Genomic DNA, 23,436 nt, shown 5'->3' with positions numbered 1-23,436 from the left:
TGTGACTTTGCTCAAGTCACTCAGCTTCTCTTCCAAGCCCCCTCTTCTGTGACATGGAGATAATGAGACCTATCTTGCTATTAATTGCAGTTGTGTTTAGAGTACTGGCTCAGTGTATGGCAAATATTAAATACTAAATAAATAGTTTATTATAAGGTCCCTTCAGATAGGAAACGTGTCTGGAAGACTATTGTAGCTCAAATGGTGGCTCTCGGTAAACACTTACTGTCTGTAGTACTGAATGAATAAATGGATGACCTAACTACTGCAAATAATCTTTTGGAAGTAGTTTAATTGTATCCTGACACTACATCTTGCACAGTGTCACCAGACTGATTTTTAAAAACTCATTTTTTTTTTGCTAAGGTCATAGCATCAAAGACTGTTACTATTAATCACTTCCCACTTACCCTGCTTACATTTTATACTGCCTTACAGCTGAACTGCCTCTAGTTTCCTTTCTTTATCATGTTGTGTCATGGTTTGTGCTTTATCCATGCTGTGCCCTCTCTTTGGAATGGGTCCTCTTCCTTGAACCTGGAAAACTTATTCATCCTTTAAAGCCCAGCTCAGATGCCACCCTTCCAGGAAGCCTTCTCTGCTCCCCTGTGCAGGATCCCAAGCAGGATTTCTTAGCATCTTCCCTTGCCTTCTGCACAGAGTTCATCAGTACGCTCTCAGCATCTCCTCCGCAGTGTCTTTGTACACTCTTGTATTATTGCACTCATCATATTACATGGCAATCTCTTCGTTTACATCTCTTTGTTTACAACTCACTGAACACCTTCAGGAAAAAACGGTCTTTTATTCATTTCTGCATGTCCAGCTCCTGACACATAGTAAGCACTACACTGTTTATAAGTTGAATTGAACTGTCTTCTGAGTTGAGTTTGGATGTGACAGTGCCATGATGGCATGCTTCTGCATTTCTCCCCCATTCCAGTAATAAACCCATGTTAATATTATTTGAAATTTGATATAGATTAAACACTGTAAATATATTTGCATTATACAAGGACAAGTACAAACTACATAGCCTTATGGATTCTCCCCCATGGGAGTGTGTTTCTCCTTAAATTTATTGCGGGCACGGCCCTCTTTAGAATTGCTGCCCTCTTTAGAATCACTGCCCTAGAGCTATACTTGAGTTGACCAAATTTCTTCACTCACATCTCTTACCTTGGAAACCAAGAAAAATGTTAACACTGAAATTCCCGAGAGTTTAAAACAAACATAAGGCTTTCTGTAATTGAAGCAAAAACCCATTATACGTTTGTCCAGGATTTATTCACCATTTTTATCAGGCACTAAAAGTCTAAGTTTGAGAAAGTTCGTCTGTCTTGACCTGGAGTTAAAACTGGGTTGACTTGAAAAAGGAACTGTTTTGTTACTCTTTTGAAGCACGGTGTGGAGAGAGTTATTGCCTGGTTAGAACCAGCTGTGAGATCTTTGGTAAATGGGGAAGGAAAGGTCCTAAGGGACAAGCAGGAAAATGGTCCCTTTTGGGTTTTCAAGTCATTTGGTATGAAATAGCCTTGACCTTATTTATATGTTGTGAATGAATGGTTCTGAACTTGAAATATGTATTTGTGTGGAGGAAAAACAGTTGGGACATGTTCCTCCATTTTGGTGTATATTTTAGGATGTCATCCTTTAGGGAGAAGGCAGATTCTCTTTGGGTTTTTTTTTTTTCTTAACCATATCTTCTAAATGCATTAATCAGTGGAGAGGTGACCCAGAAGCACTGTGAAAGTTGGGACCTTATCTTTGCTGTTTGATCCCAGATCTTGCATTTAAAATCATGGCATGGTGGGCAGGATCTGAATACTCTCCCTGGAGAAGATGACCCTGGCAGCCATGGGTGGCTGGGTGGCCAGGGCTCCACAGGAGGACAAAGCACAGAAAACAGAGGGACTCAAGAATATGAGGTGGCCATGACAAGCCATGCCATAAGCTTTAAGAAATATGTCTTGTTTCTGAAGAGTTGGCTGTTGCCAACTCTTTTCTCTAAACATTGAAATCCCTTAGAAATTTGCTTCCTTTTCCCATTAGTTTTTTTGTGTGCGTGTGTTTATTGTTTTGGTAGGCGGTGGAGATGCTGCACCAGAGCTTGTCAGATGAGTAAGCTGCTCTTTGGGAAGACATCTTGACTGAGGTACCTATTCTGGAGCAACATTTCTTTTGGGCCAATACAGTACTTTGTAACACGTTGAGTTATAGGATTCTATATAGGCAGAATGATCCTAAGGGAAAGAGTGCTGGATTGGGAGGCAGAAAGCTTGGGTTCTAGTTTAGCTTTGTCATTTACTACCATGATTTTGGAGATAACTCACCTAAGGTCTCAAAATCCCTAGTTTCCCTATAAAATCCCTATAAAATGGGAACAACAATTCTTGGCCCTTATAATGACGATGATGATGGCTAGCGTTTATCAAGTGCTTCTTATGTCGCAGCTCTGTTTTAGATGCTTTACATATATGAACTCATGAATTTCTCAGCAGCCCTGTGAGGTAGCTGCTATTATTATCCCCATTTTACAGATGACGCACAATGAGGTTAAATAACTTGCTCTGAAGCACATGGCTACTAAGTGATGAGGACAGATTATGAACCCAAACTGACTTAACACTGATGTGAGGCTGAAATGAAAGAATTCAGTTGAAACTATGAGATGCTGTATACACTCAGTTGATTATCCTCATTTCCTAGTAACTTGTTACAATAAAGAATTAATGCAGTGTTTTAAATGTCTTTCTGTTACATACCTACTCTACCTCCCTATGCCTTGGTCTTCTCATCTAAGAAACTAGGGGTTAAACATTAGGAACTTTCTAAGATCCTTCCAGCTTTCAGGGTTCATGATTCTTGCTTATTAATATGTTGAAGATTGGCCGGGCTGGGTGCCTCAAGCCTGTAATCCCAGCACTTTGGGAGGGTGAGGCAGCCCGATCATCTAAAGTCAGGAGTTCAAGACCAGCCTGGCCAACATGGTGAAACCCTGTCTCTACTAAAAATACAAAAATTAGCCGGGCATGGTGGCGGGCACCTGTAATTAATCTCAGCTACTTGGGAGCCTGAGGCAGGAGAATCGCTTGAACCTGGAAGGCGGAGGTTGCAGTGAGCCCAGATTGCACCATTGCACTCCAGCCTAGGTGACAGAGCAAGCCTCCATCTCAAAAACAAACAAACAAAAAAGATGTTGAAGGTGATGATTTGTCCCTTTTAAGTAGACACACTTGAAAGTACAAAAACCATTATATTCTCTGAATGACATTCTTTCCACCCCCAGAACTTGCCATGCCTGCATGGCTGCTGCACACTTATGGAGGATAGGCCCCAGGTGGTAGGTAGTACCAGAGTGGCAGCTGACCTGGAGAGCAGTTGAAATGATACTTGTTGAAATATCACGATCTAATAGGAAGATGTGCCTCACAGCTGGAGAAAAATCGAGGGGCGAGAGAGTTACTTGATGGGCCTACAGGTGAACTTGTGACTGGATCCACTAGGGACAATGAATGCTTTAATCAGGATAACTATTAAACTTTGGACTTCCAGTAAGCTCAGAGACTTCCAGAGTTAGAAAATTCCCTGCTGTAACTGGTTTGTATGGTTTTCCCTGTCCATGTTGGTGGGCCAGAAATGGAATTTGTGTAACTCTTGGCATTACAGATATTTATGTTGTTGTGTGCAGTACTTAAATTTAAAAGAAAAAGGAAGTTAATTGATTGTCCTTAACGAAAATTAAAGAAATAAGGAAGTGGGAGGCTCTTAATCTCTGACGTCTGGTTTGGGACAAACCTGGGGGAGGCAGTGTGGTTATGGAACTGGTATAGGGTTGATCTAGACATCTGGGTTGTTCGGGAAGTGCCTTCAGGCCCTTTTCGGATGTGGAGTGGCCTCTTGCCTCTTTTTTTTTTTTTTTTTGAGACGGAGTCTTGCTCTGTCGCCCAGGTTGGAGCGCAGTGGCCGGATCTCAGCTCACTGCAAGCTCTGCCTCCCGGGTTCACGCCATTCTCCTGCCTCAGCCTCCCGAGTAGCTGGGACTACAGGTGCCCGTCACCTCACCCGGCTAGTTTTTTGTATTTTTTAGTAGAGATGGGGTTTCGCCATGTTAGCCGGGATGGTCTCGATCTCCTGACCTTGTGATCCACCCGTCTCGACCTCTCAAAGTGCTGGGATTACAGGCTTGAGCCACCGCGCCCGGCCGGCCTCTTGCCTCTTATGTTGCTCTTTATATATTAGGCCCTTTGTCAACTAAGGAATTTCTTTGAGGATTGTGATGAAGCATGTCGTAATGTGGAATTGAAATATTTTCATGTTTATGTTTGTTTTATTTTCACCTAATGAATAGGCTAAGTAGCAGTCTGTTGTTTTAAATGAGTACTATTAATAATAATGACAACTCATATTTTTATCATTACAGCATTTAAAAAATATCGTTCATAAGGAGGAAGAAATGTAGGGTAATAGAGGACAAGCTTTGTAATGTTGAAGATGTCATTCCACCTTTGGGATTCTCAACTTCTCAGCTGGAAAGTGGAAAGATGGATCACTAGTTCCTTGCTTCATGATTTTTAGGACATATGAACAAAAAATGGTTATTGTTAAGTGAGTTGTCACATAGAATCTGGATGTTGATTATTGTCCTGGAGGAAGGATAGAAACCAGAGAATAGATAGCACAGGTTCTTCCTACTCCCCTCTCCTGCTTCTGGTTTAAGGTTTCATCTTTCTTTTTCTTTGTTTTCTTCTTAAAGGTTTAATCTTTAAACGACATTAATTAGGCTTTGTGTTTTTAGCCATTATTAGAGTCCGTTGTGCTGTATCTCTTGATCTCTCTTATTTATTCAGTGATTTGTGGTTATGTAAGTTATCTCAGTTCTTTGCTGTCAGCAATTTTAAATCAAACATTGAAGCATTTTAGGTGGATGACGTGTTACTTTGATTAATGAGTTCTTGATCTGGATATTTTAGGGCCAGTAACAACACAATGTGGAAACACCTAATTCTCCTTAAAACTACAATCGTGTTCTCACTGCCAAAGCTGAAACTGATTTGTGCCAGTTACTTCTTTCTAACAGTGAATGTGTGTGTATGAGCTTTCTTTTGCTGTTTTGGCCAGGGAGCAGGACTGCCAGTCCAGAAAGGCCAGCTCTTCTGGATTCAGTAGCAAAAGAGTTAATCATTAAGCAGAAACAGAAACCTCCCAAGTTTCTAACCTTCTCTTGGCGTTAAATCTCCTTACTCCTAGTAGAAGAAAAGGCATATGCACACTTATGCATGTGCATGTGCGCATGCACACACAACCGCCATACACACAAATACTCTAACAAAACTTAATGTAAAATGATCTCATGTTTATGAGAGCTGGAATTACTTGGGAGGGATACTTGTGTTCTGCAGTCTTAGTGGGCACGATGTGAAAGCAAGGCTATTTGGCCTGTGGAGATTGAAGATAAGAGCGTGATATGTAATTGAGTAAGAATTTGAAAAATTATCCGATAACGTTAGGAGCAGCAAAGCAACTGCTTGTGCCTTTTTATGCTGGAAACTATTTGGAGTAGGAGTGAGGAGCTAGCATTGTTTTCAGGGTGTGGGAACCCCCTCCCCACCTCACTAGCCAAATATGTTTGCCTAGGCCGAGAGTGTCAGGTCTGAGAGATCATGACAGAGTATTTAAATACATTCTGCCCTCGGGCAGTTCTTCAGTCTTAATCATTTCAGGAAAAGGGCTGTCAGCTAACCTTTAAAATCCTTTCCAGAATAGTATACCACAGCCCATCTTCCCATCTCGTTCCAGTGACCCACCCAATCTATAAATGGTCAGTTCCTTCATTTGCAGAACTTGAAATAGTTTAAAGAAGAGACTTGATGAATTGAACTCATGTTTTTGCTGCTGTGGCCACACCCTCTGTACAGACCTTTGCTTCATTTGGGTTCTCAGCAACTTGGGAAGGAGGAGGCTATTGATGAAACTTTCGAGGCGTTGGCTTATAGCTACTGGAGTGTTCTTCTTTCCAGTCCCCTCCTCTCCTCACTTCCTCCAGTGTTGGGACACTTTGTATTGAACAAGAAGATCATGAGCTAATTTCAACCTGACAGCCATTTATTTAGTACCTACTGTATGTTTTCTTTTCTTTTCTTTTTTTTGAGGCAGAGTCTTGCTCTGTCACTCAGGCTGGAGTGCAGTATGTGATCTTGGCTCACTGCAACTTCCGACTCCCGGGTTCAAGCGATTCTCCTGCCTCAGCCTCCTGAGTAGCTGGGATTACGGGTGTGCACCACCACACCTGGCTAATTTTTATATTTTTAGTAGAGGCGGGGTTTCACCATGTTGGTCAGGCTGGTCTCGAACTCCTGACGTTATGATCAGCCTGCCTCAGCCTCCCAAAGTGCTGGGATTATAGGTGTGAGCCACCGCGCCTGTCCTGTATGTTTTGTACTACGCTAAGTTGTGGGCATAGAGAGATACAGAAAAAAGTTTCTGCCTTCAAGGAGCTGCAGTCTATTAGAAATGTCTTAGTCCATTTTCTGTGGATTATAACACAATACCTGAAACTGGGTAATTTGCAAAGAAACATTTTTTTTTTTTCCAGTTCTGGAGGCTGGGAAGTCCAAGATTGAGGGCTGAATCTGGTGAGGGCCTTCTTGCTGATGGAAAATCTCCACAGAGTCCCGAGGTGGCGCAGGATATCACATAGAGAGGGAGCTGAGTGTGTAAACTTGCCAGCTCATGTCCCTCTTCCTCTTCTTAAAAAGTCACTAGTTTCACTGCCAAGATAACTCATTAATCTATTAATCCATTAATGATGGCATGCCTTCATGATACAGTCACCTCTTGAAGGCCCCACCATGGGGATTAAGTTTCAACATGAGATTTGGAGGGGACATTCAAACAATAGCAAGAAAGGTGGACGGATTACGCAAGTATAGTGGTAGGGTCACAGTAGAGAGATATTGAAGGCTCTGTGGACAAGGAATAGTCTAACAGTGAGTAATGCTGATGAGACTGGTTGATAGAGGAAGATGATGATGTTACATAGTATTTACAGGGCACAAGGCAGTCTATGAAATGCCTCACCATACTTTATCTTATTTAACCTCAGAATTGTACAACACAGGGCAGGATGATATCTGGCTTTTTTTGGTTATGTTTTTTTAAAAATTATTTTGAGATAATTATGCATTCACATGCAGTTGTAAGAAATAATGCAGAGAGATTGCACATCCTGTTACTTAGATTCCTCTGATGGTTAACATCTTGCAAAAGTATAACACAATACCATAATCAGGACCTTGACATTGATACAGTCAAAATTCTAAACAGTTCCATCACTGCAAGGATCACTCATGTTGTCCTTTTCTAGTCCTTTCCCTCCCAGTTCACTCCTTCATCTCACCCTACTGTAGTCCTTATTCCTTAACTGCTGGTAACCACTAATCTGTTGTCCATGTTTATAATCTTGTCATTTCAAGAATATTATAAAAATGGAACCATTAGCATGTAGCTTTTTAGGATTGGCCTTTTTTTTAATGACTCAGCACAAGTCTCTGAAGACTCATTCAGGTTGTTGTGCGTATCAATAGTGCATTCCTTTTTATTACTGAGCAGTATTCTATGGTATGAATGTATGATGGTTTGTTTAGCCCTTCACCCACTGAAGGACATATGGGTTGTTTCCTGTTTTAGGCTGTTATGAATGAAGCTGCTATGAACATTCATGTATAGATTTTTGTGTGAACAGGTATTTTTTAGAAAGTAAAGGTAAGCCAGGCATGTTGATGAGTACCTATAGTCCCAGATACTCTGGAGGCTGAGGCAGGAGAATCTCTTGAGCTCAGGGGTTCAAGATGAGCCTGGGCAACATAGTGAGATCTTGTCTCCAAAAAAAAGAAAAAAAAAAAGATGGAGGTGGTTTTTTTGTAATGGCAAGATTGTACATTAGAAGGTAGAAAAGTAGGTTTTGTATCTTACTAGGGAAGATACATGTATATTTCTCTCTCTTTGGACTGATCATTTAAGTTGTCTCAATTTCCTTATCAATAAACTGGCATAATATATGTTCTGCCTACATCCCAGGGCAGTTGTATAGATAAATTGAGATATGGCCTCCTCCCAAGTGACTGTGATTACAGGTTCGTGCCACCATGTCGGGCTAATTTTTGTATTTTTAGTAGAGACAGGGTTTCACTGTGTTGGCCAGGCTGGTCTTGAACTCCTGACCTCAAGTGATCCTCCCAGCTTGGCCACCCAAAGTGCTGGGATTACAGGCGTGGGCCACTGTGCCTGGCCCCACAGTAGTTCTTAAATTGCAATCTAGAGACAACTCTTTTAGGCCGTCTTGCTTTTTCTAATAATTGATGTGTAGGTGTTCCTTATATGTCCTATTTACTCATTGTTGACAGTTATAGGTTGCAATACCTGCTCCCAGATTTAGTTTATCATCTTTCTTTTAATTGAATTATGTGATATATAAGAAATTGCAAGTCCAAGTGCGGTGGCTCACACCTGCAATCCCAGCACTTTGGGAGGCCCCGGTGGGAGGAACACTTGAGTCCAGGAGTTCGAGACCAGCCTAGGCAACATATTAAGACTCCGTCTCTACCAAAAATACAAATAAATTAGGTGGGCATGGTGATGTGCTCCTATAATCCCACCTACTCAGGAGGCTGAGGTGGGAGGATCACTTGAGCTCTAGAGGCCAAGGCTGCAGGGAGCTGTGATCATGCCAGTGCACCCCAGTCTGGATGACAGAAGGAGACTGTCTCAAAAAAAAAAAAAAAAAAAGAAATTCCAAATTTTAATATAGTCAAATTTACTTTTTCTTAAAGAAATTAACTTTTTCTTTATTGTCTTGATTAAGACAAACACACACAATCATAAGGATATTCTTTTGTATTTTCATCTACAAGTTTTGCCTTTCACATAACATCTTGAATAAATAAGGAGTAAATTGTCATCAACAGTGTGAGGGAGGGCTCTAACTTTATTTTATATTCCATGTGGCTATATTTATTCAAGCATTCATCTTTTCCCCCATTGATTTGTTATGTCTCATTTGTACATATATTAAGTTTATTATACATATTTGTGGGCAAGATGAGTTCTCCATCATGCTGTAGTGGTGTTGCCCCTGGATGTACATCAGGGGTTGCTGATAAGGGAATCACATGTTTTCCCCTTTGAGGTAGTGGCACTAGGATGTCCCCATAGCTCCAACCAGAATAGCTCTGCTTTTATGTTCACGATATTGGGTGTCCCACTAAGATTTTATTTGAAGAACTTTTTAGATGGAACAATTTTAAAAGTTAAAAACTATAATTTTTAAACAAATTACATTTTGGATAGTTGTTTGAGATAGCAAGGGTTTCGTCTCTTATCTTGGGTTGGATGAAAAGTGTAAAACACACAGAACTCAGGACCTAGCAGCGAGGGAAGTGCAGTGCATGTTTTTCAAAGGGAAAGGAATGCGTTGTTTTGCAGTTGTCAGTGGTTCCAAATACATCAACCATACCACAAATAATGAGTATGTAGTTTTCATGAGAGATTTAGAAGTATCTAGAGCCTAGTCCTTATCGTCTATGATCATAGAAGCCATGGAGAAAAAAAGCCTACCTATAAGAAAGTAATTAAAAAAAAATTAACCCACAGCAATACAAGAAATGACATCAGCCAGTGGATGACTGAAAATGAGTGGTGTTGATAAGAACTTGAGGAATTTTGAGATGGGAGAGGTGTGGGCCAGAATGAATAAGACCTTGATTTATGGACTAGGATTTGGCTAAGTCGAGAGTAGGAGGAAAGAACAGTGGCAGTGTGTCTTCCTTCAGTGGAGTTCCCACAGCCCCCATCGTGCTTACTGCTCCTGTATCACTTCCTACACCCTAATACAATGATGGTTTTATCCACCCTCACCCCCACCCCCACGCTCCTTCCCCCAGACCACACTCACTACCAGAAAGCTTGTGAGTTCTTTGAGGGTGGGCAGTGGGCAGCCTGTCATTTCAACATTCCCAGCCTCCAGCACCATGTTTGCATGTGGTAGGCACCCAATAAATGTGTGCCGAGTGAGTGAGTAGACTCTTGGGCTGGAGCAGAGGAGTCATAGACAGAGGAGTGAGATCAAACTGGATAGTTTTTTATGACCTTGAAGATCAGCCAGAGTCTGGCTTCATACTGGGGCAACAGAGAACAATGGGGGCACTCGGACTTCAAGAGAGATGAAGTGTGATGAAGTTGTTTCCAAGGGACTCCCTGGTTGCTCTGAGTTGCCTGGATGGGGGCAAGAGGCTTGTTCCTGCCCACACAGCATACCAGGCCCTGTGGTGGGTGCTGCAAACATGCTGTTAAATGGGTTCAATTACTAGAGTCACCTATGAGGGAATTGCGAGTCCCCATTTACTGAACAAGACACTTGAGTTCAGGGAGATGATCCGAAGTGATGGTGACCCATGGTGGAATAGGGACTGCAGCTCAGGTCTGTCCAACTCCAAAGCCTGCTGGGTCTTTTATCTTGGATACTATGTTTGACCACACTGTAATTAAGAGATACCACTAAGATGGGAAGATGAGCTGCTGAGATGGGTGTGGGGCCTAGGGGTGAAGTAAGAGTCAGGAATACCTGAGGTTTTTAGTTTGGGAGACAGGGAGAACAATGGTGGCAATGGCAGAAATAGACATATGGAAGCCAGGAAGAGGTGCAGCAGATGGGGAGAGAATGAGCGTTATTTTAGATACCCTGAGTTTGAGATGACAGTTCCATTCAAGCAGGAATTTCATTAGGCAAGTGACAATGCCACCCCCATCCGCCTTTCATTAAATCTGTCATTTTCTTTTCTTCTAAATTGGGAATGTTGCAGAGAAACTGTGAAATAGATGACACCTCCTGTATGTGCCAAATTACCTGACCTCCTTTTGCAGCTTCTTACCTTTCACTTTGAGAAATATTTTCCCTTGAAGGGGCTTCGTGTTTGTGTGCAGGAATTAATAGCATTTTCTTTCCCCATGCCCTGTAGGGACAGAGCACAGCTAAACAAGGAGAGAGAAAACTGGAATTCTGAGCTGCCTTGCTCCGAGTTTGGTTGGAGGCCCCTTATGAGGGTCAGCTGGGAATGAAAGAAAAGTCAAGTCAAGCCCTGCTAGCACCCTCCACCACCTGACCTCCCATGGGTGACTGAAGAGCTGGCTAAAGAACAAGTTATTTTAAAGAGAGCCTGGGGAGTGTGGGAGAGGCTGAGTTCAGCAAAACATGACTGGGTGGTGCTGGTGCTGTTTCGGGGTGTGGAGGCAGGAGTGGTTAATCTCCTTAATTTGAATAATTTTGGGATGGTGAGATGGCTCTTTGATAGAGGATTTGATTGGAGATTGTGATTGTAGGATATGTTGAAAGAGGGGATCAGGCTAAAGCCATTTATAGGAAATTATATTTCAGATATTGGCAGTTGAACTTAATGTATTCCATTCTCACTTCCAAAGGCTTTGAATTTTTAGTGTTATTTCTATTTTGAGGAGAGTGGCCTATACTTCTCGTCCAGTGTGTTCAATCCAAGGAGACTATAGGAGTTATTACTCTCCTTCTTTTAAAATTATTTCTGTGTAACAGAGATTACCCACAGTTGCCTGGAGAGGTTTAAGCCACAGTTTGGTAGAAAAAAGACCACTCAGCTGGAGGTCAGAGGCTTGGGTACCAGTGGTAGCTCTGACCCTTGCTATCAACTATGTGGCCCTGGGTAAGTCTCTAACCTTTCCTGGCCTCAGCCTCTTCAGATATAGGATGAACATATAATTCCTACATCTAGGGGTTGCTGTGTTGACTAAATGAAGTAATGTTTGTGTATCAGCTTAGCAAATTACATACCTCAAACAAATATATACTAAGATTTTATTTGCTGCAACAGAAGAAAGTGGACCATTTCTTGGTGTTTGTTTTGATGAGACTTGACCTATATAACATTGGCTCAAGTATGTTTGTTAAAGTGAATCACCTGTTGCTTTCTGGGCCATACTTGAAATGACATGCCATGTTATGGTGAACCCCTTTTGCACCGCCTCGAGTTCAGGTTGCCCTTACACAATTTGGGCAAGATAAATGAATACACACCTTCCTCCTTCTTAGAAACAAAACAGTGACTTGGGCAGGGTAGACATTAGGAAAGTGACTTAGCTGGTAAATATGTGATTAATAATGGAGATTTGGCCTAAGTATGAGTGTGAGCCTCTGAATACGGATGGGTAAGTGGTAAATAGCAAGTCTGCCAAGTTGAGCACGTTGGGGAACCTCTTGGGCTCTGTTCATGCTTGAAGTATGACTGTGCCAATACTGTACTCGCTGTTTAACAAAATGAGGTCGTACCAGTCACACTATTTTGCACATATTTGTTTACACATCTCTCTTGTTTGCTAAGCTGTGAGCTCTTTGAGAGCAGGGACTATTTCTGTTTATCTTTGTTTTCTAGCATCTAGCACAGTGCTTAGCATATAATAAATGTTCATTGGATGGATGGATGAATGAATGAATGAAATTCTTTGCATTTTTATTTGGTTAGAGAGATTTTTTGAAAGGCATATATGTGGGATTATTTTTGCTGTCACCTGCTAATTTCACAGATGTCTTCTCAACTATAGACCTTCACATAAGGGCAAGACCTATTTATGCATAGTTGAGTTGTAGCTGCTGCTGCCCTGGCCTGATGGCACAGTGGTGAGGACTGTCTCAACATCTGTCCCATGTCTCTTTCATAGAATAATACCCTCCCTCAGCCCCTTTTCCCTGTACCTTCCTTTGAAGGGTTGCTGTGTAGTTAAGTCTGCCTCAGGCAATTTATCTTATCTGTACTTTTGTCTTCCTTATTCCTTTTCTCTTTTCCAGTGCTTATCCAGTAACCTCAAGGAAGTCTGTTCCAACCCTTCTTTGCTGTTGGTGTATTCCTATTCATGAATTAAATCCCAAACCAAACATACTCTAATCGGGGCAGTTGAACTTGAAAAGAGCCAGTGAGAAACCTGAAAGGAGGAAAAGCCTGGCCACAAGGCTCCAAGTGAAATGAAAGCCATAAACACCAGCTTCGTCAACCTTGAAAGCTTCTAAAAGTGCCCTTAAGCCTCCTTTTGAATCACTAAAAGTTTTCACTTACCTCCCTGTCTTTCTCAAATAAAATTTCCTCTTTCTCAACCACCAGTCTTAAAAAACAAAGCAAAACAAAACACTTCACACCTCCTTCTTACTCAGTTTTACACTAGTGGAAAGAGAACGGAATTTAGAGTTGGAAGGCCAACGTGAGCGCCCTGCTGCTACTTAGTAGCTGTGTGACTCTGGAAAAGTTTCTAGGCTTTCTGTGCCTCAGTTTCTTCAACAGTTGACAATACGACCATGTATCATCAAATAATATACTATGATGTGAAGTTTATGTATATGAAGAACTCTTTCAAGCGCACAAAGCGCCAGATACATGTGGGATATTTCTAATGTTACACCAGTTTTTAATATTGTGTTTCATTTGCACATACAGTACTTGATATCTCAATTACATTAGAGGCTAAGACAGTTTTCTACCAGCACGAGAACTGAAACATGATAGCATGCCTTTTATGGCAAAATGTGTTTGAACTTCAAACAACAAATTTATAAAACTTATTATGCAATATACCCTATCAGTAAATTAATTGAAGGCTGCCTTTAGATTGTTAGGTGTGGATGACAGGAACTTTATTTCATACTTCTTTTGTACCTGCCATTGGTGTTTAACATAGTGTTGGGTTCATAACAAGTGATTAGACAGTCTTGTTGATAGTTTGGAGAACCATCTTAATCATGACCTAGTATCATTCTTACTTCATAGCAACCTAAATGTCTTGACTAATGTTAAACTGACTAATTTGTTTTGAAGCTGAGAATGAGAAATTGGAGGTCCTTCTGATAGATCTGAGATTCCTTTTTATTCCCGAGTTGGATAAATTAGGGTAAACAAAATCAAATACTTGTAAAAATACTGTACAAAGGAATGACATATGTATGCTGGTTCCCTAGCAGGGTAATTCCATCAGTGCCTTAAAAAAAAAAAAAAAAAAAAAAGATTACTTTCCTTCTCAACCAGCCAAGGGAGCCATTTTCCAATCTCTTATCTTGTTGGGGTGTGTTAGAAAAATATACCAAGAGCGAGAACCTGTAAGCCTGGGGTTTATTAACCTGCTTAAAACCACTTTTACTTCAAATAGCTGATCTTTAGTGTCGACCATTGTACTTTTGTCTGCAGGGAACAACTCAAGTTTCGTCCTGTCCTCAGTAAGCAGATGAGAGGTAGGGTTGACGTTAGAAGCCAAGCTTTTGTGGAGCAATAAGATAAAATTATGAAGGAAGCCTATTGAATTCCAGGAGAGTTTAAAGAAAAGTGTAGAATACTTTGTTAGCAAGGGTATGGGTGGGCTTCTGAGTGGAGGCAGCAGGCTACACTTTGGGATGTTTCCGTCCAGATTCTGTTTCGGAAGCTTCCTAAATGTATGCAGAAGTTGTGTAATTGTATTCATAACTGTTGAATGTATTATTGGTTTGATTTGGTTTCACTGCTCCTAAGTTCCTTTTGTCTTATCTTGCAAGCATATCACTGTGAGTACTTAAATCATTAACAACTCATTAAAACTCTTTTGACCATTTTCATTTTCTACTAAGCTGAAGCCTGGGTGTGGTGGAAACTTGTGCAGGCCTGCTTGACTGTGCTGTACCTGAGCAGCTCCTAGCAGTTTGGCTGTCAAAAGGCCACTGAATAAACAAATTGATAGGAATGGCGGACATAATCTGTGCAGTTCCTTGAAAAGAAGGAAGGGGCTGCAGAATACAGGATAGTCAGGGATGCTTTTCTTCAACCTGAAGGACTCTTCAGCAGTTAACACCTTGACTCTCTTTTTATGCAACACATTTTTTTTTTTTTGTCCTCTCAGAGATTCTATTTGTACTTGTTATTTTCTTCTTTCAGGATTTCTATAGCTTCTTTTAGAGACTCAAAAGTGCTTCCGGTTTTGTTACTGCATTTATTATTTAGGGGCAGGAATTAAGGTCTTGATGGAGATGAAGTGGTACATCACTTACTGGGCTGTGGAAGCAGTCTACCACAGGCAGTTGCAGCATTTCTTCTGGTTATGTGTTGAGAGAGATATATGTACACATACATATACATACACACACACACACATACATCTTACCTTATTTAGGATCTCCCATAAGAGAATTTTAAGTATTCATAATTTCTATATATTTTAAATGGCTCATAAGTAAAGAAAAAAGGTTTCTCTGCTTTTGACTTGAATTGTTGAACTATTTGTCCCTTGGTAAACTGATCAATTGCCACGCAGATTGAGAGAAAACCATTCAATCAATCAAAATGTTTCTGCTACATTGGCATGCTTTGTAATGGAAATGAAAACGACAGCATGTTTTTGTCAGTTTAAATGAATAGGTTTCCTTTAGATCGATGCTGAAGTTGGCATTATAGGTATCTAGCCTGTGAATGCTAATAATTAATTATGGAAATGCCTCATGGAAGCACTTGAACTTACCCCTGCATCTTACAGATATATCTGCCTGTTGGTGAAGTGTATGCCAGCGTTGGCATTTCTTGTGAGTGCTGGCATGACCCACAACACAGCCTCTGTGGTACCAGAGGGCCCTGTACTGTCTTCAAAGACATTTGGTTCAGTGCATTAAAAAAATTCATTCGTTCAATCACTAATTCATTCATGTACTCAACACATGATTATGTATGCCCACTATGTACCAGGCTCTGGTCTAGTGCTAGAGATAGAGTTATTAACAAGACAGAACAAGTCCGTGCTTTCATGGAGCGGTTTTTTTTTGTTTGTTTGTTTGTTTTTTTTTGAGACAGAGCCCAGGCTGGAGTGCAGTGGCGTGATCTTGGCTCAGTGCAACCTCTGCCTTCCACCTCCCGGGTTTAAGCGATTCTCCTGCCTCAGTCTCCCAAGTAGTTGGGACTATAGGCACACGCCACCACGCCCGGCTAATTTTTGTATTTTTTTAGTAGAGATGGGGTTTTACCATATTGGCCAGGCTGGTCTCAAACTCCTGACCTTGTGATCCACTTGCCTTGGCCTCCCAAAGTGTTGGGATTACAGGCGTGAACCACCATACCCAGCCCAGAATGATATTCTTAACATGTGGATTTTTGCAAGGAAGAGTGGCAGTGGCAGCATTGTATGGGGAGCTGTGATTCTCATTTATGCAAGATGTGTAATGCCTTTCTAAAGAATAGTGTTGCTGCTTACAGCTCGGGCTTGGAGATAAGACCCACCACTCTGCAGGTCCACTTGAACTTCTTTGTAAGCCCACTTGAACTAATCTGGAAGAGTGTCAAGCTTTGGTACCCTATTTGCCTACAGCTGGGTACAAAACTGCCTATTGGATATGATTTTAGGGCTGTTGTCAAGGTCCCCTGGAGGTGGATGGACTGAAGACATCTCTTCTACTGGTAGCTTTTTCTCTTTAAAACATTCTTTTATTGTATCTCACTCAAAAGGCTAGCTGTTTATTTATACTTTAGTATGAGATTCCATTTGTTTCTTTACAAGATTTTGATAAGGGTCTAAGGCTACTAGATGCCAGTTTAGTGAGGGAGGGCACTCGGGGGGGAAGTAAGCAGGTATATGGGGCTAAAATCAAAAGATTGAAGCACCTCCAGTTGGACCTACTTAACAGTTTTGCTTAGCCTTGAACCCTTGGTCTCTCTGATAATTAGTTTTCTAATTTATTTTTTTTGAGACGGAGTCTTGTTCTGTTGCCCAGGCTAGAGTGCAATGGCATGATCTCAGCTCACTGCAACCTCTGCCTCCCAGGTTCAAATGATTTTTGTGCCTCAGCCACCCCAGTAGCTGGGATTACAAGCGTGTGTCACCACACTCATGTAATTTTTGTATTTTTATTAGAGACAGAGGTTCGCCATGTTGGCCAGGCTGGCTTGAACTCCTGGCCTCAAGCAATCCACTTGCCTCCGCCTCCCAAAGTGCTGGGAGTACAGATGTAAGCCATTATGCCCAGCCTCGTTTCCTAGTTTTAAAAATGAAATTGTTGGAGTAGATCATCACAATCCCTTTTAGTTAAGTCTGCTCACTGAGTAGCTTTGTACCTAACTGCCCAGCTGCCCAGGCTTTGGTGTTTTTCCCCATTCTGTGCTTCGGTGAGGAGATTCTGCATTTTCTTTCCGTTTGCTTTGCCAGAAAGAGCTCTCTGTGGTAACATAGAAAATATGAACTCACTGATTTCCCCAGAAAGGGAAGAGTCCACAGCTTCAGAATGGTATCTGTCCTGGTGTCTGCATTCTGGTCAGGCGGCTGTGTTCGGTGTCTGTGCTCCCGAGCTGGGGTGCTTATCTGTAGTAGCCAGACGGGCCTGAGTGCCCACAGTAAGTTACATTTACATAGTGGAGAGGTGAGCAAGCAGATAGTCTGAAGCAAGTAGAAAGAACACTCAGGTCAAGGTTTCCCAGCGGAAAGATTTTGAACCATCATCAGTTAAAAAGAACAGAATCTTCTCTTCTTAAGATCACCAGAAAATACATAGCCAGGGAGATCCCAAATATCGTGGAACCAACCTAATTATCGATACCTCCTATTTGCTTAGCATTTTGTGCTTTTTAAAATGGGTCTCATTTCATATCTCATCTGATCTTAAATATCCTGTGAGGTAAGCAGGTCAAAAATTATCATTATTATTATTTTTTGAGACAGAGTCTCATTCTGTTGCCCAGGCTGGAGTACAGTGGCGTGATCTTGGCTCACTGCAACCTCCACCTTCTGGGTTCGAGCAATTCTCCTTCCTCAGCCTACCAAGTAGCGGAGATTACAGGTGTGCGCCACCACGCCCAGCTAATTTTTGTGTTTTTACTAGAGATGGGGTTTTGCCATGTTAGCCAGGCTGGTCTCAAACTAATCTCAGGTAATCCACCAGCCTTGGCCTCCCAAAGTGCTGGGATTATAGGCATGAGCCATCTCGCCTGGCCAGCAGGTCAGAAATTAGTAATCCCATTTAAAATATGAGAAAACTGAAGCATTAGGTAGGCTAAGTGACATGGCCAAGGTCACATAGTTAATAGGGCAGGATCAGAATTTAGAATGCATGCTTTTTCTTTTAAAAACAACTTTATTCAGGTATAATTTGTGTGCAATAAAATTCACTATTTGAAACCTATAGTTCAATGAGTTTTGACAAATGGTATTTATACTTGTGTAGCCACAATTATAATCAATAGGTTGAACATTTCTATCACCCGAAAAAGTCCCTTTATGTTCCTTGGCTTTAATCTTTCTCTTTCCTTCCCCAAGTCCCCCTATCTTTTGATGTCTAATGCAATGCTCTTTTCACTGTCCCACACTCGAACTTGACAGTCCTTCAGCCATATCCTTCTGGAGAGAGTCCTGGCTGGCAACCAGCCCACCTCATCATGTTGAGTTATGAGAGTGAATGCGAAGTTAGTGGGTTGGTTACTCCATTGTTAGTTCCTTCCTTCCCTTCTTTTACCAGCTCCAGGCTATAGAAAAATTATGTGGGTTCTCCTTCCCAAGAAAGCTTGAAAAACAGGACACCAGCTCACCTGTCTGCTCTTGCTTCCTGGTAGCCTGCTGCGGGGGAGGGGTGTGAGTGAGCAGGAGGTGGTGGGTGGTGGACTAGGCAACCTCTAGAGGATGCTCTACTTCTATATCGTCTGCTCAGTCTCCTCCTTAGGAACCAGCTAGCTCTCTGCTGCCTAGTTGCAGTTCCCCAAGGCTTTAAGCAGTCTGAATTCCATATCCGATGAATGAATCCCAAAGGTGTTGAAGATCCCAGTTCTGAAAAATGAGCAAACCCCAAGTTTTATAGTAGAAACTTTCACAGCAGATCAGGTCCTAGACAGATCCCTCCCTCTGTAACTGAGTTAGGTTTTAAAGGGAGATATTCCCCATTATACTGTTCCTAAGTCCTAGATTTTGACTGTAGTGTTCGGGACATTCCGGAGAGTCACAGTGTTTATCCAGGTGCTGGACCAGAGTTGCTCCCCGGTGTTGCTGTGTGGCATCCAGCAAAGGCAGGTTGGGAGCCTGCTCCTTTTCATAGCCAGCTTTGCCTCCAGACCAGCAAGATGGAAGATAGGTGCCTTCACTAAGCCCCTCAGGTGGCCACAGGATATGATCCAGAATGGTGGTCTCTACTTTTCTATTTGCTCCCATTTAGCCACCCAGTTTGGGAGCAGCCCTGTGATATTATGATTATCTCTTTCATTCATTTTGGGCTATTTGAGTTTTTAGGGCCCTCTCCTGTCCATTATCTCCTGTTCTTCTCAATAAGTCTGATATCTTCTGTTAGAGTAAAAGCTCCATCTCCTCTGATCTAAGACAGCTGCAAGGACAGAACAGACTCAGATTTCTTCTCTGCAAAGGCTCATCTTAAATCTTGGGCCCTGTGGTATTGATTTTCTTCTAGTTATCTCTACAAATTTTTCTGGCTTTGCTGAAGGGGGAAAAAAATCACCAGACTGCATGCTTGAGCTTCGGGTTTCTCCTTAGCTGGCAACCTCAACCAGAAAAAAATTCTTTTTGAGAGCACTGAGCCTCAGGCACTAGTTTTGCCCTGTACTCCCCAGTGTCTAGCTCTTAACAGCTGGTGGCCATCCCTGGCCTCCATCTTTACTTTGCTGCATACCTCAGCTTGGTAAGTCCTTGATGTTGACTCCTTGACCTTACTGCCATCTTCTGTCCCCTGCAGGGGCCTCTTGAACTATGGGGAGCTTAGAAAATAGTGGGCTTTCTGTGTTTTGTCTACCAGCAAAGCTGGGTACCTGAATCCTCATGTGACAGTGCTGCATGGCTGACTCCAGTATTCTTCAGGAGACACAGTAGCAGAAACAAAGACTTAGTTGAAAGCCCCAAGTGTGTTAATACAGAGATGGGGACAGAGAGCTGCTCATGTCTGCAAAGCAGGACAGTCCCACTTTTGCAGAGGTGACAGTCCATAGCAATGCCGTCTCTTCCATTTCCCATTGGGGTTAAGTTTCCAAAGGTCCATGAAGGTTTTATTCGTTTTTATGCCCCAAGAGAACTTTCCACAGTAATGAAAGAAATGTTAAGAACTGCAGGAAATGGGTAAGATTATAGATGGCCAAGGAAGGTGGCAAGGAACAAAAAAAGACAATGTATTTTAAAGGAAGACTTTTTGGAGCTATTTCATGGATGCTGCTGGTCACCTGGGGAAATCTTGGATTTATTTGACAGTTCCCATTTTCCACTTAGGCTTCATGTATAAATGGGTTTGGGAGCTAGGAAGGGGAATAATACCCTCCCCAAGGAGCTGTGGCTGAGCTCCCAGTCCCCAGGACCAAACTGAGCTGCTGCAGCTGGGAAGCAGATTGGCGCAGCCCTCCTCAAAGAGCTCACAGCCCTGTGGTTATTCCCTGTCTTTTTCCCCTTGTATATTCCTCTTTGCAGCTTGTATCTTCCTTTTCTACAGGAAATCTCAGCCGCCTAGCCCACAGCTTTACCTTGGCCTGGTTGGGCTGCTGTCTCCTTCCTTTTTTCTTCATAGCCCTTAATCACTTCTTATTCTTGGCCTCCCTGGGAGGGAGGGAAAGAAGGGTTTTGTTCTGATGCTGGCCTCCTGGAAGGGCTGTATCCCACCAAGACAGATGGCTGCCTAGCCTATATTTAACTGTCTCTGGGGAAGAAGATTCCACAACCTATTTTGAAACCTGTTTCATTGATTGACAGCTTTCAAATTAGGAATTTCTTGCTGATACCTGACTTAAAATTTGACAGCTATAGTTGAAACTCATTTCCTTTCGTTTCTTTGAAATCATAGAGTTTGGGAAAGAGAGGGATTTTTGAAGTCATCTAGGCCTACCCCTAATGAAGAAAATAAGTTGAAGTTGAAACTGAGAATGCCTCCTCATCCTCTCATTGAGGATCCCATCAGTTTTGGGATCTGCCTTTGAAATCACACATTTGGGTACCATTCTATAAAAATCAATTTAATTTTTGGGGAAAAAACAAGTGATTCTGGAGTTGGAAGTTTAGAGTGCGAGGCATTAATGACTTACTCTATTTTGTTTCTAGTGAGAAAGTTAAATGATGCTTATAGAATTACCTTGCCTCTATTGGCAGAGAATAAAAATAAACTGAGCTCTCCATATACAAAGGCTTCCCCAGTTCTTTTCCTTTCACTCATACCAATGCCTGTCTTTAAAGAAAAAAAAAAAGGTTATTTTTCTCTCCTCCATCAGTGGGATTCTCTGTATTTTAAATATCTAAGAATAATGTCAGGTGACTCAAATTCCACTGAAGTCTCCCTTTTTACTTGTCTTTCTGCTGCTGCAGACCTCTCTTGACGTGAGACTCTGCTGCTTCTCTTGACCGACTGCATCTCGATGGCAGAACACTGGTGAGAAGCTAATGATGTTGTCAGTGTGTGGAATCTTGTTATGTGGTATAGAAGTCCAGCATTCTAGGCAAATAAACCAAAAGGTATTAGACTGACTATAAAGGGGTCTTGGGAAGGGATCTTACTCCTTTTTGATAGTTGGTACTTGTACCTTTTCTCAACACCTGTGACATTGTTTTTTCCAGAGATAGCATCGCATGTCAAATTGGAACATCAGTTGCTTGGATCAACCAATAAGTTGTATCCAGACCTGTGACCAAAACTGAGGTGGTATTTGGGACATCCTTCACCTTTTGGTCTGTGCTTCAGGCCATGAGTAGTTAGTGTATACCTCATGTTCACGGGCATTAGCATCTCAGTCTTTTGAAATATGGCTAATATTTAGTATTCCACCTGCACTTGATCTACTTGAGAAGTATTTAACAGGTCTATTTTATAAAATCCCAGGGCAGCCTTTTCTGCTACCTGGTTGGATTGGGCTACGTGAATATAAACTCATTTTGTTATCAGCCTGAGAAATAGGCAGGTATACTGGAAATACCTTCTTATTTGGGGCAATTGGACTAGAAATTGGCCAGTTAATTCCAAAAGTCAGTGATAACAGAGAGTCTTTAAAAACGAAGACAAAACAATTCTCTAGCATTTTATTTATTTTAATTTTTTTGAGACAGGGTCTCTCTGTTACTGCCCCAGCTGGTCTCTAACTCCTGGGCTCAAACCATCCTACAGTCTCAGCCTCCTGAGTAGCTGGGATTACAGGCACATGTCATCATCCAGTTAGCATTTTATTTTAATTTAAAAATATGTAAATGACAGACTGGCCAACATGTTGAACCCCATCTAAATACAAAAATTAGCCAGGCGGGTGGCGGGTGCCTGTAATCCCAGCTACTCAGGAGGCTGAGGCATGAGAATCGCTTGAACCCGGGAGGCAAAGGTTGCAGTGAGCCGAGATCACACCACTGCACTCCAGCCTGGGTGACAGAGTGAGACCCTGTCTCAGGGAAAAAAAAAAAGTAAATGCACACATATTCACAAATCTTTTTATGTGGGCCAGGACTTTTTCTTAAAGTATGGGTCCTTCGAGTAGAGTTCTGTTGACTTTCTTTCATAAATTATACATTTAACATTTGATCTGTGATTTCCAGTTTCAGTTTAAGTGAACCAAGTTCTTAAATACATTTGAGAAATGAAGGACAGAATTCTTCCAGATTTTTAAGCTCCGCTACTACAACCTTTTACTTTTGTCTTGCCCATATCTAATTCAGCAGCATTTTTTTTTTTACCAACTTGCCTTCAAGTTTTTTCCAAGCATTCAACCTCTTTTTCATAGGAATATCTTTTTTTACACTCACATTTCACTGGTTTGTATTATATAATAATTTAATATGTAATTAAAATAACAAGTATACCTATTATGAACTAACTACTGACCCTGAAGCAGCCAACCTGGCTGGTGGGAGTAAATATGAGTAATACACAACCAGCCTCCAGTGTGCTATGCAACTTAGCCAGTTTATTTTGAAGAATAGTTGAAGTATGTCACATAAGTTGGCAAGTCAGTTAAGAAAGTATCACCTGTATATTTCTCTCCTTTTTGCATCCACTGATTGCTATGGGAATTTTATCTTAGCACCTGTTATCATAATTCTTCTGTTAGACTATAAGCTTTCGGATGGCAGGGCCCTTCTCTTACTTATCTGTGTATCTCCAGTGTCTCCTGATATAGTGTCTGGCCTATAGTAGGTGCTCAGAAGTACTAACTAGAGATATATATATATATGAATGTATCTTTTAATTATATGTGTACATGTATGTATATATTCATGTATCATGTACCATACACACATATACTTAGTTCAGTGCTATATATTTGTTGGTGCCAAACAGCTCTTTATTGAATAGATGGATATATGTGTGTATTACATAATGTACTCAAAATCCAAATGAGAACCTATAGAGTATCTGTTGTTTAGGATTTTTGCCATACTGGTTCCTTGTGTTTGCATGAGAAACTGAAAATTGAC

General features: G+C 41.5%; 1 protein-coding gene and 1 long non-coding RNA gene across 7 annotated transcripts in view; one reads left to right on the top strand and one right to left on the bottom strand.

The window, feature by feature from the left end:
• The window catches only part of SRGAP2 (SLIT-ROBO Rho GTPase activating protein 2), a 251,081-nt gene that overhangs the window by 13,609 nt on the left and 214,036 nt on the right, over positions 1-23,436 (top strand). The window lies entirely within an intron of this gene.
• Positions 21,392-23,436, bottom strand: part of LOC103878270 — a 34,945-nt gene continuing 32,900 nt past the window's right edge. The window contains exon 4 of the long non-coding RNA XR_004178922.1: positions 21,392-21,472. This is a non-coding gene — a long non-coding RNA (uncharacterized LOC103878270). The remainder of the gene's footprint in view (positions 21,473-23,436) is intronic.

The sequence above is a fragment of the Papio anubis genome, chromosome 1, assembly GCF_008728515.1.
Source record: "Papio anubis isolate 15944 chromosome 1, Panubis1.0, whole genome shotgun sequence".
Classification (NCBI taxonomy): domain Eukaryota; kingdom Metazoa; phylum Chordata; class Mammalia; order Primates; family Cercopithecidae; genus Papio; species Papio anubis.
This window is presented reverse-complemented; position numbering and strand designations above follow the sequence as displayed.